Consider the following 12,819-nt stretch of genomic DNA (forward strand, 5'->3'; position numbering starts at 1 on the left):
CTTAAGTTCGTCTGAAATTTCCGCTTCTGTGATATTGGGTGGAAGATTTTTAATCAGAACTCTTATCGGACGATTGTTGGTCGAAGTAAAAGAATAAAATTCATATTTGTTAGCACTGAAAATATCCACGAGTCTATTGTAATCTTTATCATTATCGCACAAATATTTGATACCTTCATTGGAATAAACAATTCTTAGGTTGCCCTGTAGGTTGGTGCGGAATTTCTGATTTTCGGAGAAGAAATTGGGTAGTTTTGTAGTTAAAACAATGGGTGGAGGTTTCTTTGTTTTTGATTGTACAGAGTTTGATGTTGTAGACATTTGTGGATTGGAATTGACATTTAGTGAATTTGTCTCTGTTGTTTTTACTACATCTATACTATCAGAGTTTGACGCCATTGAAGAAGCAGTGGCTAGTACTTGAAATTTATTGTTAGTGGGTATGCTTGTTTTTACCATTGATTTAGCTATTTTGTTTGCTGAATAAAATCGTAATGGTCTTTTTGGATGTAAATACTCATCATCATCGCTGTCATTTGGTTCTTTCCTCACCTTCAATTGTTTCATTGTTGATTCTGCAGATATGTGTTGAAAATTATTTATTGCATTATTCGAAGTTTGAGAGGTTTCCATTTCTTCATTTATAGTTTCACTTGGATAGAGGGATTTCTGATTCTGAATTGAGATGCGTGGTAAGTCTGTGTGTAAATCAAATTGATCATTAACTAATGTAGTGTCCATGCTTGAGGATCAAGATCACTCGAAACACTCGCACAAAACACGAAAATATATATACTGTTCACAAAGAAAATAAGTATTAGGATCAATAATAAAATGTAAAATAGTAACACTAAGTATTAACACAATTGGAACACTTCACTTTAACACGTTAAAATCTGACAAACTATTTGTATACTCATCAAATTACACCAACACAATCACGTAATTCGAATCGTCCGCCCCACGGACTCTGTTTCCCACGGACTCTGAGCTAAGTCAGGCTGCACTGACATCTAGTGCTGATTGAATGCAGCTTTTATGTCATTCCTCGTTTGTAAAGTCGATAAGGTGAGTAGCTAGCATAACATGTCAGCAATCAAAGCAAAGAAGTGGAATGACGTAATGACAATAAGCAACTTTTCTTCCTGAAATCTAAAATTCTATGACCGTCTTCATATACTATGTAGAAAGTAAAATATTACTTCAAATCTGATTTAAAAAAAAAAGTCTTAAAATTTCAATTAGAGAGAGAGAGAGGAGAGAGAGAGAGAGAGAGAGAGAGAGTCACATGTAATGGCAGCTACCCGTCTTATCGACTGTATGCACTACGAATGACGGAAAAGTTTCCTTCAATCCAAACTAGATGGCAGTGCAATCTGTATTAGCTCCTATATAGGCAATTTAAAAAACTGTGTTACACGTGTTGCATTCTTAACACATTCTTGAGAAGAATAAAAGCTTATTAAATGTATTGTATATAAGCACGTCAGGGTACTTTTAACTTGCTCGGTATCATGACCACTTATTTTGAATATAAAAAGCTGTCTGTTGTATTCAATGATAGTAAAATAGGCCTATATGTCATTGTGTCTGCTACTTCTTAATCGGGTACTTAACAACGCTCCATCGACTGCAATTGGCGATAGAGAGATGAATCCAAGGCTTCGCCAATTGACTATATGACATTTGCATTACAGCAGTGGTGAGGTGTGCGATATTTGTAACTGTAAGCGCTCCTAAGCCAAATTGATAGTAGAAAGAGCGAATTATTATTATTATTATTATTATTATTATTATTATTATTATTATTATTATTATTATTATTATTGTTCTGTATGGTTGTGAAACTTGGACTCTCACTTTGAGACAGGAACAAAGATTAAGGGTGTTTGAGAATAAGGTTCTTAGGAAAATATTTGGGGCTAAGAGGGATGAAGTTACAGGAGAATGGAGAAAGTTACACAACGCAGAGCTGCACGCATTGTATACTTCACCTGACATAATTAGGAACATAAAATCCAGACGTTTGAGATGAGCAGGACATGTAGCACGTATGGGCGAATCCAGAAATGCATATAGAGTGTTAGTTGGGAGGCCAGAGGGAAAAAGACCTTTGGGGAGGCCGAGACGCAGCTGGGAAGATAATATTAAAATGGATTTGAGGGAAGTAGGATATGATGGTAGAGACTGGATTAATCTTGCACAGGATAGGGACCAATGGCGGGCTTATGTGAGGGCGGCAATGAACCTACGGGTTCCTTAAAAGCCAGTAAGTAAGTAAGTATTATTATTACTACGCTTTTGGGTGAATGCAAATAAAATTGTCCTAAATGTTAGGACACATGCCGTTTTATTTGTATTTTAGGTCAATGCTGCAACCCTTTATTTATCACACTTCTTGTCATATTTAAGTCCAACAAATGGTTGCTTTCACAGTGAATGACTTCCACAGCCTTTATAGCTTTTAAGGAACACGGAAGTTCATTTCCGCCCTCACATAAGCCCGCCTATCCTGAGCAAGATTAATCCAGTCTCTATCATCATATTCCACCTCCCTCAAATCCATTTGTATATTATCTTCCCATCTACGTCCCGGACTCCTCAAAGGTCTTTTTTCCTCCGGCCTCCCAACTAACACTCTATATGCATTTCTGAATTCAACCATAAGTTCTATATGCCCTCTCATCTCAAACGTCTGGATTTAATGTTCCTAATTGTGTCAGGTGAAGAATAAAATGCGTGCAGTTCTGCAATGTGTAACTTACTCCATTCTCTTGTAACTTCATCCCTCTTAGCCCCAAATATTTTCCTACGCACCTTATTCTCAAACACCTTTAGCCTCTGTTCCTCTCTCAAAGTGAGAGTCCAAGATTCACAACCATACAAAACAACTGGTAATATAACTGTTTTATAATTTTCAGCTTTTTTTGAGAGGAGACTGGATGACAAAAACTTCACAGCCAAATAAAACAGGCATTTTCCATATTGATTCTGCGTTTAATTTCTCCCCGAATGATATTTATATTTCTTACTGTTGCTCCAAGATATTTGATTTTTCCCCCACCTCTTCGAAATCTCCAATTTTTATATTTCCATTTCGTACAATATTCTGGTCATGGGACATAATCATATACTTTGTATTTTCAAGATTTACTTCTAAACCTATCTCTTTACTTGCTTCAAGTAAAATTCTAGTGTTTTCCCTAATAGTTTGTGGATTTTCTCCTAACATATTCACGACATCCGCATAAACAAGCAGCTGTTCAATTCCAAACCCTCTCTGTTATCCTGGACTTTCCAAATGGCATATTCTAGAGCAAAGTTAAAAAATAAAGGTGATTGCACATCTCCTTGCTTTAGCCCGCAGTGAATTGGAAAAGCATCCGACAGAAACTGACCTATACGGACTATTATAAAATGAAATAATGTACTTACCTTCACCAATGATTTCTTTCCTTTAATATCGTTGCATAGGATTATTTGCTCCCGTTTCACTTCCAAAAGCGGCTGTTTCATATACACTTCTGTTCAATATATTTTCTTAAGCTTAATGTGAGGGTTCTGCCGGAAAGAGCGGCTGTGTGTGGGGGTTTTACAAGTGTATGTTCCTATTGCTTAAATTAGTGGCACTTGTTTAAGATTAAAAAATAATCGAGCATTAGTGCTACTAAAGGGAAAAAATTAGAGATCTATACTTTCAATATTTAAATATTCCACATTTATAAACGCTTAAGAAATAAAAGACGAACTAGTTAATGACTTTGCTTAAATGAAATCAAGGTGTTACCCTTTGCTACGTAAATGATTGTTAGCTATTTTAAATAAAAGTTTTTTTTAATTGGAATTAAAATGCCTTTATCAATAAAACTGCGTGTCATATTAACAGTAAGTGCATAAAGATTACTTATCGTATAAGTAGCATAGAAAGCTAAAATTAGGTCTATGTGTGAAAACTGGAAATGTACTGTAAGGTGACGTAAACTTGACCATAAAACAAAAAATAAATAAACCATGATAGCGGCTCTAATTTTTACTTAAAATAACAAAACAATAGTTTAAAAGAGAAAAAAACAATTTACTTTAGAAATATGTTCAGTGCATCTAATATGGTTTAAATGCTTGTTTTGTTTCCCCAGTAGCAGTCGAATTTACCCCATCTTACGATATGGAAAATGTTCACTTCAGAGTAGTGGCGTGTGGTGATAAATAATCCTGGTGGTGCACAAATATTTATTAAGATTATGATTATCATATTATTATTATTATTATTATTATTATTATTATTATTATTATTATTATTATTATTATTATTATTATTATATGAAAATTCTAGTTTGAGACCGTAACAGACCACTTGGCCTAATACTTGTTAGGAAGACGTCGACGACGATTATTATTATAGGTACTATCTACTACATCACTTACTATTAACATATGTTACGTAGGTATAGATTTACATAATTTTGTTAGTCAAGAAATTGCAGTTAATCAGTTTCCTATATAGTCCATTAATAGCAAAGTAAAGTGTTCAATTTCTATTGCATCACACCGTAAATAATATTGTTTTCGCTATATTGCGTTTTATAACACAGTTCACACGTTCACAAGCATTCGATACGTGTGTCGTCTCATCAGCCTTAACTGCTAAAAAGTTAGCAGCTTTCTTTATTTTTTTGAAATCTCATCATGCCATACATCAAAATGGCTTGAAGTACTTTGTTCTGTATAGTGTTTGATGTGCTTTCAAACACTGTTCCTCTTTCCAAATGTTCCCTAAGAGTGCGTCAAATTCAGAACTAAAATTGACAAGGCCAAGAAAAATAATAGCGTTTAAAGATGAGTTTCCGTCTTCGTGACCTCTTAAAGCCAACTTAAAAGCTCCACAAAACCGCACGCACATATCTGTTCTTGGTAACTTTATCATTGTGAATTGCAACAATCCAATTGTGTCTGTATGTTTGTTTGACCCAACACTGCTAATTTAACATTATTGTTGATGTGTGCAGCTGAAGAATCGTGTTTTTTAATTCTTTCATTCATGTGCTTCAAATCAATCATATCTACAGAACGATAATCAAAATTATTTAGTTACTACGCACAGTCCTAAATTCAAACAGAAAAATAAATAAAATTCATAAAACGTACTTGTTTTTGTCAATAAATGTTCGCCGTCGAACAACAGGCAAGGAAAACAAAATACAGCGTCTTTTATATCGCAGCCGCATATTGCATTTTTAGTTTGAATTTTCTTGTCACTTATAATTTTAATTCATGTGTAGGTCCACCCATCTTATTTATTTTTATCTTTTCGTGTAAAGGTCTTATAGAATATTACACATTAAAAAGATTATGCACACTACTCATTGTAACATTTATGATGGAACGAGCTTGAGAACACATCTGAAAGTGCTCCTAACCCCTCCTACGCACGCTGTACTGGCTCCCTACCATGCTCCAAAGCCTGTCAGTGAAACAGTATTACTGCGCATGCTCGAATGGAACAGTGTGCCGCAAGTGTCGAGCGGTAAACCTAAGTCCCAGGCGTGAACAAGAACAATACACGTGCAGTGTTATTTTTACATAGTATTATAATCAGGGAACGGATTTATATGGACTAAAAATATATGAAATATGTAAATATATATGTAGTTATTTTTACCAAAATATGGAATTAAATATGGATTTTTACCAAAATATGGAATTAAATATGGACTTAAAATTATAAAAAAATGACTATGTACGTTAAATATTGGTACATTTTAATCAAACTAAACAAAAAATATAATGGACGTACCTTATCTTCCAATGTAGTTTCAACAAAACACAATTTTTATTGTCTGTTACCATAACAATAGGTTACAAACATTTCTTTCAAGTGCTGAAAAGTGAATCTTCTTCTATTGTCTCTGAGGATAGATTTATACTGACTAAAAGAGCGTTCGACGTCACAAGAAGTAACTGGTACATAATTCAATTTCACAATGTCTGCTGGGGATAAGTCCAAGTTAATCTTCACTGTTGATTCACCACTCATCACAGCAACAACCTTTTGTAGTTCTTCATATCCAGGGTTTTTTGAAAGTACAGTGTCCACCTTAGCTCTTACTGCATCTGCAACTTTACCTCTACCACGATTCAGTTGTTCCACAGTACTATTTATAATTTCAAAACTTTCAGATAGTGAAAGGTGCCTATTTTGGAGACTTTTGAGCGTTTTTATGATGCATGAAAATGTATGCTGAATGTGAGCTAAGTCATTCTTCACACTTATGTCACAGGTAACTGTTTTCGCAGTATCAATTGAGACTGCATCTTCAGAGTCCAATGCAAGGAGAACATTGTTAATAGAGTCTATATGTTCGGCATAATATTCAACTGCTTCTAGCCATGTACCCCATCTAGTTAAAATTGGCTTTGGTGGCAATGGAATTTCAGGGTACATTTCTTTCAACACGTTAACTCTACTGGGAGCTTTGAGAAATACTTTTTTCACTGATGAAATCAACAAATCTACTTTAGGGAAATTGTCTCTGACCACTTCTGCCACACGATGAAATGCATGCGCCACACAAGTAAAATGAGTCAATTTAGGATATACAACAGATAATGCTTGTCCAGCTTTGACCATATAAGGGGCAGCATCGCTAATAAAGAATAACACATTATCGTACATAATACCCTTTGGCCACAGGATACCCATAGCTTCGTTGAACAGTTTAACTATAGTTTTGTTATTGCACTTTTCTAGAACATCACAATGTAAAAGAATTCGTTCAGAATATTGTTCACTTAACAAACCGATAACTACATTACCAACAAGTCTACCTTCTTTGTCGGGAGTCTCATCAATGGAAACCCAAATTGAACTATCTTTAATTTCATCTCTTATCTTCTGTATTGTCTCATCGTAGATGGATGGAGCATACGTCTTCCTAAGTGTTGACTCATCCGGGATTGTATGTTGAGTATATTTTTCAAGGAATTCCCTGAAGACCTTATTCTTTAGTTTGTAGAGAGGAATATCAGCAGAGATGAGAGAACGGCACAGGTCGATGTTAAACTCAGATCTTACATTCGATGTTGTTGGTTGTGTTAAAAACAATTGTCTCTGCTTGGAATTTAGTTGTTTGTTGGCCTGATGTTTACTAGTTGTAATGTGTTGTTGCACCAGGAACTTTTGTGTAGATGATACTGCACACTGACACAAATTACAAAATAATATTTTATTGTCAGTTGATAAACCATCTTCTTTAAATTCTGAAATGTAACTTGTTAGTTTTGATTTTAAATTGACTGAATGACGTACTTTTGGCATATTTACCGTCTTTATAGTATGATTTACAAAACTGAACCTATGTGTACTCTGACTGGCATTTAACTGTTGAGCTGCACAACTGAAGTCTGTTAAAAATTTTAAATTAAATTAATACAGTTTTGTAACTTACTTTCCCATTGTTGATAGGACTGCTAATTTTCAAATAACTCTGATGTTAAAGGGATTACTGAACATGTGTTTAAATCTCTATTGTTGAAATGTATTTTTAAAAGTTAATGGAATTTTGTTTTGTTTTATTGTTAAACCTAATATAATATGGACTGTTTTATATGAAATATGGAAAATATATGGAAATTAACGAAAATATGTACTAAACTCTAAAATATGGAAAAATATGGAAAATAAAAGTAGGATTTTTCAACCCTACACATTGTGAAACATAAAGATAATGCAAAATATAAATTATATTAGCTTTATAAGTAAATATGTATTTACATATAAATCCTTTCCCTGATTATAATAAAGAATTGTGTCGCTCACATAGTCTATTGCAGCTCATTGATATAAATTTAAAAACATGCGTTATTTGAAGAGGTGGTGCAGTGCTCCTGTGCTCCTTAAGAGAAATCGCCACTGCTTCAGAGGAAATAGGGGATGAGAACGCCAGCGATATACCCTATAAGGACTTTCGTAAAAAAAAATCTTGCTCTCCCCCAATGCAAAAACTGAAATGATGCCCTTGCTACAACGAACTTCCGTATGAAGCCACACGGTTCAAACAAGAACGAGCAGAGGATCCGCAGTAGTGGACGGTCGTTCTAGGCAGGTAAAACAAGTTGGCGCAGTCACGTGATGGAGAGTCGTGAACCTAAGCTTGCTGAGCATGCTCAGATGATAACTGTATGCATTCAGCAAAAGTTGAATCTGTTACAATGCTCTTCTGCTGGCCCCGTGTTTTATGTAGACTTCTTCTATGCGCTAGAAAAAAGTCTATAGTGCTTTACAGCCCTACAACTGACAAAAATACGAGAATTTTTTTTTTTTTTTTTTTTTTTTTTTTTTTTTTTTGCCTCTTGTGAAGATTAGAAATAAATTATACGGGAAGGATTTATGATGAGCCAATGAAATTGCTTAAGGGCAATTCCCTCTTGCATAAGCAACATATTCTATATGTTGCTTTCAGATTCACTGGAACCTGATTTTAGTTTTATGTTTAAAATTTTAATAATTGCAATAAAGTAGTCGCAGGAAAAAGAAAATATACTGTTTTAAATAATTCTTTAATAATTACTTACGAAATCAAATAGAAAATATGTCGGCGGTAATTTTATTCTAGAGTGATAATGATACGCTAATAACAGGTTTCAGTATGTTTGTATTTATTTTGAAACTTTCCCATTTATCTTTAATATCAGCTTTATAATTTCATCATGAGTTCGTCGTCATAAGTCAGTTCTGTTACAGCTCCATATAACTCATCTCTCAACAACTTCGTAGAATGGCATGTCTTCGACTCTTCGTCTTGCAGTTCCATAATATCCTTGAAAGTCCGTCTACTGACATTTTCGTTATAGCTATACAGTATTTTTCTATTATTTCCATTACGACTATAATGTAAGTCAAATTCAACTAATTTCTTGTGCCTGCGTATCTTTCATTATCTCTTAACGAATTGTCTGCCAAGGGTTTGAAGTAAATTTTTCGCTGCAGTTTCTATTCTTTTGACTTGAATTGTGGTCAAAGTCCACTTTTCTGCTTCACGTTATAAAACTGGTTCAATCACAATATATCATTCAGTTAGAACACATTATGTATTACCTATATTATTTTTTCTACGTATATTGCTCCTGTGAACCCTGAAAAGTAAAGGACAATAAATAAATGACAATAAATTATTAAGATTCAAGATATTACTACTCGCACTACTAATCGTATGTATACGATACTGAAATAATTACAATACTTTTTAATTAACATGATTATAATTGGATTTAGGACAAAACTTTTCAAATATCAAAGTAATGTGCCTCGTGTGTTACTTGTAAAAATTATTTCGAATATAAAACAAAGTTTAATTTGCATTGCATAATGAAGCGAGAAGGACATATAAAGCAATTCCTATAGCAGGTCATGGGGAACCATAGGACAATGGACGGTTAATACTCCCACCTTTGTAATAGGCATTGGTAGCAGTAAGGATGTCAGTTCCACTTTCTTGCCGCTTTTATCCCCAAGGAAAACTTCATGGTACTCATTTATGTAAGAGGCTTAATCGATCCCGGAACCATGTGCAGTCAGAAAGATTAATACAACTGGAAAAATCATGATCCCATCAGGAAAGAAAACCTGAGACCTTCGGTTTTGTAGGATAACGTCTTAACCATTACACTACCGCTGGAAACTTTATTAATGATTTACTTCTATAAATCAATACTGGAACAGCCATTATCATATGGAACAATAAATAGAATATTGCAAAATGGAACAATAAAAAGAACACTGCAAAATAAAACAAGAAAGGAAATAAAACTTAAGTTTCGTAAGGTAATTCATGTTCCGTTATTGATTTATGGAAGCAAATCATGAATAATGGTTGCGAACGGTAATGTAGGAAGGATTAGGATTAGGATTAGCCCATAGAATTCCTTTAACAATAAGGACCTTTTGCCTCACCAAGATACCTATTTTGGCAATCTCGAGTAGCCATTTGGGAAAAGATTCTCAAGCTTATCTCAGTGCTTCCTTTAATTGATTTCTCCAATTCTCCCGATCCTTTGCTTTTAATGACCAGTTACAACCAACTTGGAATGTCAAGTCGTCTGCCCATTGTCTCTTCTGTTGTCCTACTCTCCTGTGGCCGGTTCTTGGATCCCAAACTCTTGTTTTTTGCGTACATCTGCTGTAGTGCGCTCTCACCACATGGGTTGCCCATCTCCATTTATGTTCTTAACTGTCATTGTGACATCTTGACACCTGTCGTCTTCCTAAGCTCTTCGTTCAGAATTCTGGCTTTCAAACTGACGGGTAAGATCTTTCTCTGACACGTCTCTTAATATTTTTATTTCCCTGCGTGTTAGAGACGAAGTCTGAGCCCCAAACAGCACGATGGGAAGTTGCAGCTATTCATTACTTCCCTATCTCCATACTGAATGCATTATTTGCAAGAGTGGATTTGAGGCTCCAGAATGTTGACCTTCTGTCAAAATGAGTCTTTGGACTTCTTTGTGGGCAGAGTTGTCGAATGACATTATTTGGCCATATTATGTATATTCTTTAGCGCTTAAGGAAATGAAGAATGGGAAAGCAATGGGAGTTGATAGAATCCCCATTGAATTAGTAAAATGCTTGGGTGAAGAGAAGAAGCAAATTCTATCATTATGCAACGAAATATCTGAGCAAGGCAACTGGCCTGAAGATTTCACGGGGACAGTGTTGCTTCCAGTACCGAAAAAAAATAATGCCAAGAAATGTAACGAGTTCAGGACTATCAGCCTGATATCGCACTCGGCGAAGATTCTTCTACGAATACTGAATCGACGTTTATATTCTAAGATGGAAGAACAGTTGGAAGAAGAGCAGTTTGGCTTCAGGGAGGGAAAAGGTACGAGAGATACAATTTGTATTACTACGAACAATCGGCGGAAGATACCTAGAAAAGAATAAAGAAGTGTGTATAGTATTTGTGGACTTAGAATATGCGTTTGACAGAGTGGATTGGAATAAACTGATAGGGATCCTAAAGAAAATTGGCGTGGATTGAAAAGAGAGGAAGCTGTTCAGTAACCTTTATATGAAACGAGTCAAAGTCAGGATTGGAGAAGAAATGTCAGAAGGAAGTGAAATAGGGAGAGGAGTACGACAAGGTTGTCCTTTATCACGTACCCTGTTCAACATCTACTTAGAGGATTTAGTGAAGAACTGTTTTCAGAATATGGGAGGAGTGATAGTAGGAGGAAGAAGAATACAGTGCATAAGATTTGCTGATGACATGGCGTTGTTAACAGAAGAGGATATGATACTAAGGGATATGCTACTGGAGCTAATTGGCAGCTGTGAGCAGTATGGGATGAAGATAAATGCCAACAAGACGAAGACCATGGTCATAGAAAGAAAAGTAAAGAAGATAAACCTAGGAATTCTAAATGAGGCAGTAGAGCAAGTGGACAGTTTCAAATACTTGGGATGTACTATAAGCGACAACATGAGCTGCTGCCAAGAAGTCAAAAGGAGAATAACAATGGCAAAGGAAGCTTTTAATAGAAAAAGGAGCATTTTCTGCGGACCTCTGGAAAAAAGAACTAAGGAGGAGACTAGTGAAGTGCTTTGTGTGGAGTGTAGCATTGTATGAGGCAGGAACATGGAAATTACGACAAAGTAAAGAGAAGCGACTAGAAGATTTGAAATGTATATATGGAGAATGATGGAGCGTGTGAAGTGGACAGATAGAATAAGAAATGAAGCTGTGTTGGAAAGAGTGGGTGAATAATGCTGAAACTGATCAAAAAGAAGAAAAGGAATTGGCTGGGTTACTGATTAAGAACAAAGTGCCTTCTGAAGTATGCACTGGAAGGATTGGTGGATGGGAGAAGAGTTCGTTCAGAAGAAGATCAGATGATAAACGACTTTAAGATATATGAATCATATACGGAGACAAAAAGGAAGGCAGAAAATAGGAAAGATTGGAGAATGCTGGGTTTGCAGTGACATATTGGACTTCGTCGTTGATTACGATATTTTCTTCTCTGCTTTTAGTAATTTGTTTCGTTTTATTGGGATTTAATGCCAGTTCTACTTTTTTGCTACATTGGAAAACTTTCTGGATGCCTCGTTTCAGATGTTGTGCCGACGTTCCTAGTAAAAATAAGTTAATGCAACAAATGCAAACAAAATGTAAAACAATATAGCAGTTAACATCACCAAGTAGCAAGCACGACAATATTAACTCTGTTACGTTTGCATCTTTTCTTTCCTTAAATATTATTCTAAAGGGGGAGTAATCCCAAATCAGAGATGAACGAAGGTCAAGGAAATAAAAGTAAAGAAAACATGATTGAAGGATAACATAACATCATTTCATCGACTGACGGCAAAAAATCTCAAAGAACATTATTATTTAATGCGTGTGAAGAGCCAAAAATTATAAAGATACAGACACATGAGCAGAAATCATTCCCCCCATCGTTACATTACATATTCTCTAACTCCGATGACACAACAGCACAGCAAAGAAGTTTATTAATTCACAGTTTCCTGCCCAAGGGCAGATGTTTCATTGCAAACCCAACATTTTCAAATCTTTCCTAGTTTCTGTCTTCCTCTCAGTTTCCGCATGATCCATATATCTCAATGTCGTCCATATCATCTAACGCCATCTTCTGCTTCTAACTTTTCTCCCGTTCACCATTCCTTCCAGTGCATCCTTCAGTAGGCAGTTTCTTCTCACTCCCGTTCACCATTCCTTCCAGTGAATCCTTCAGTAGGCAGTTTTTTCTCACTCCCGTTCACCATTTCTTCCAGTGCAAGACAGTGACCCAGCCAATTAT

This window comes from Periplaneta americana, chromosome 2 (genome assembly GCF_040183065.1).
Source record: "Periplaneta americana isolate PAMFEO1 chromosome 2, P.americana_PAMFEO1_priV1, whole genome shotgun sequence".
In the NCBI taxonomy this organism is placed as follows: domain Eukaryota; kingdom Metazoa; phylum Arthropoda; class Insecta; order Blattodea; family Blattidae; genus Periplaneta; species Periplaneta americana.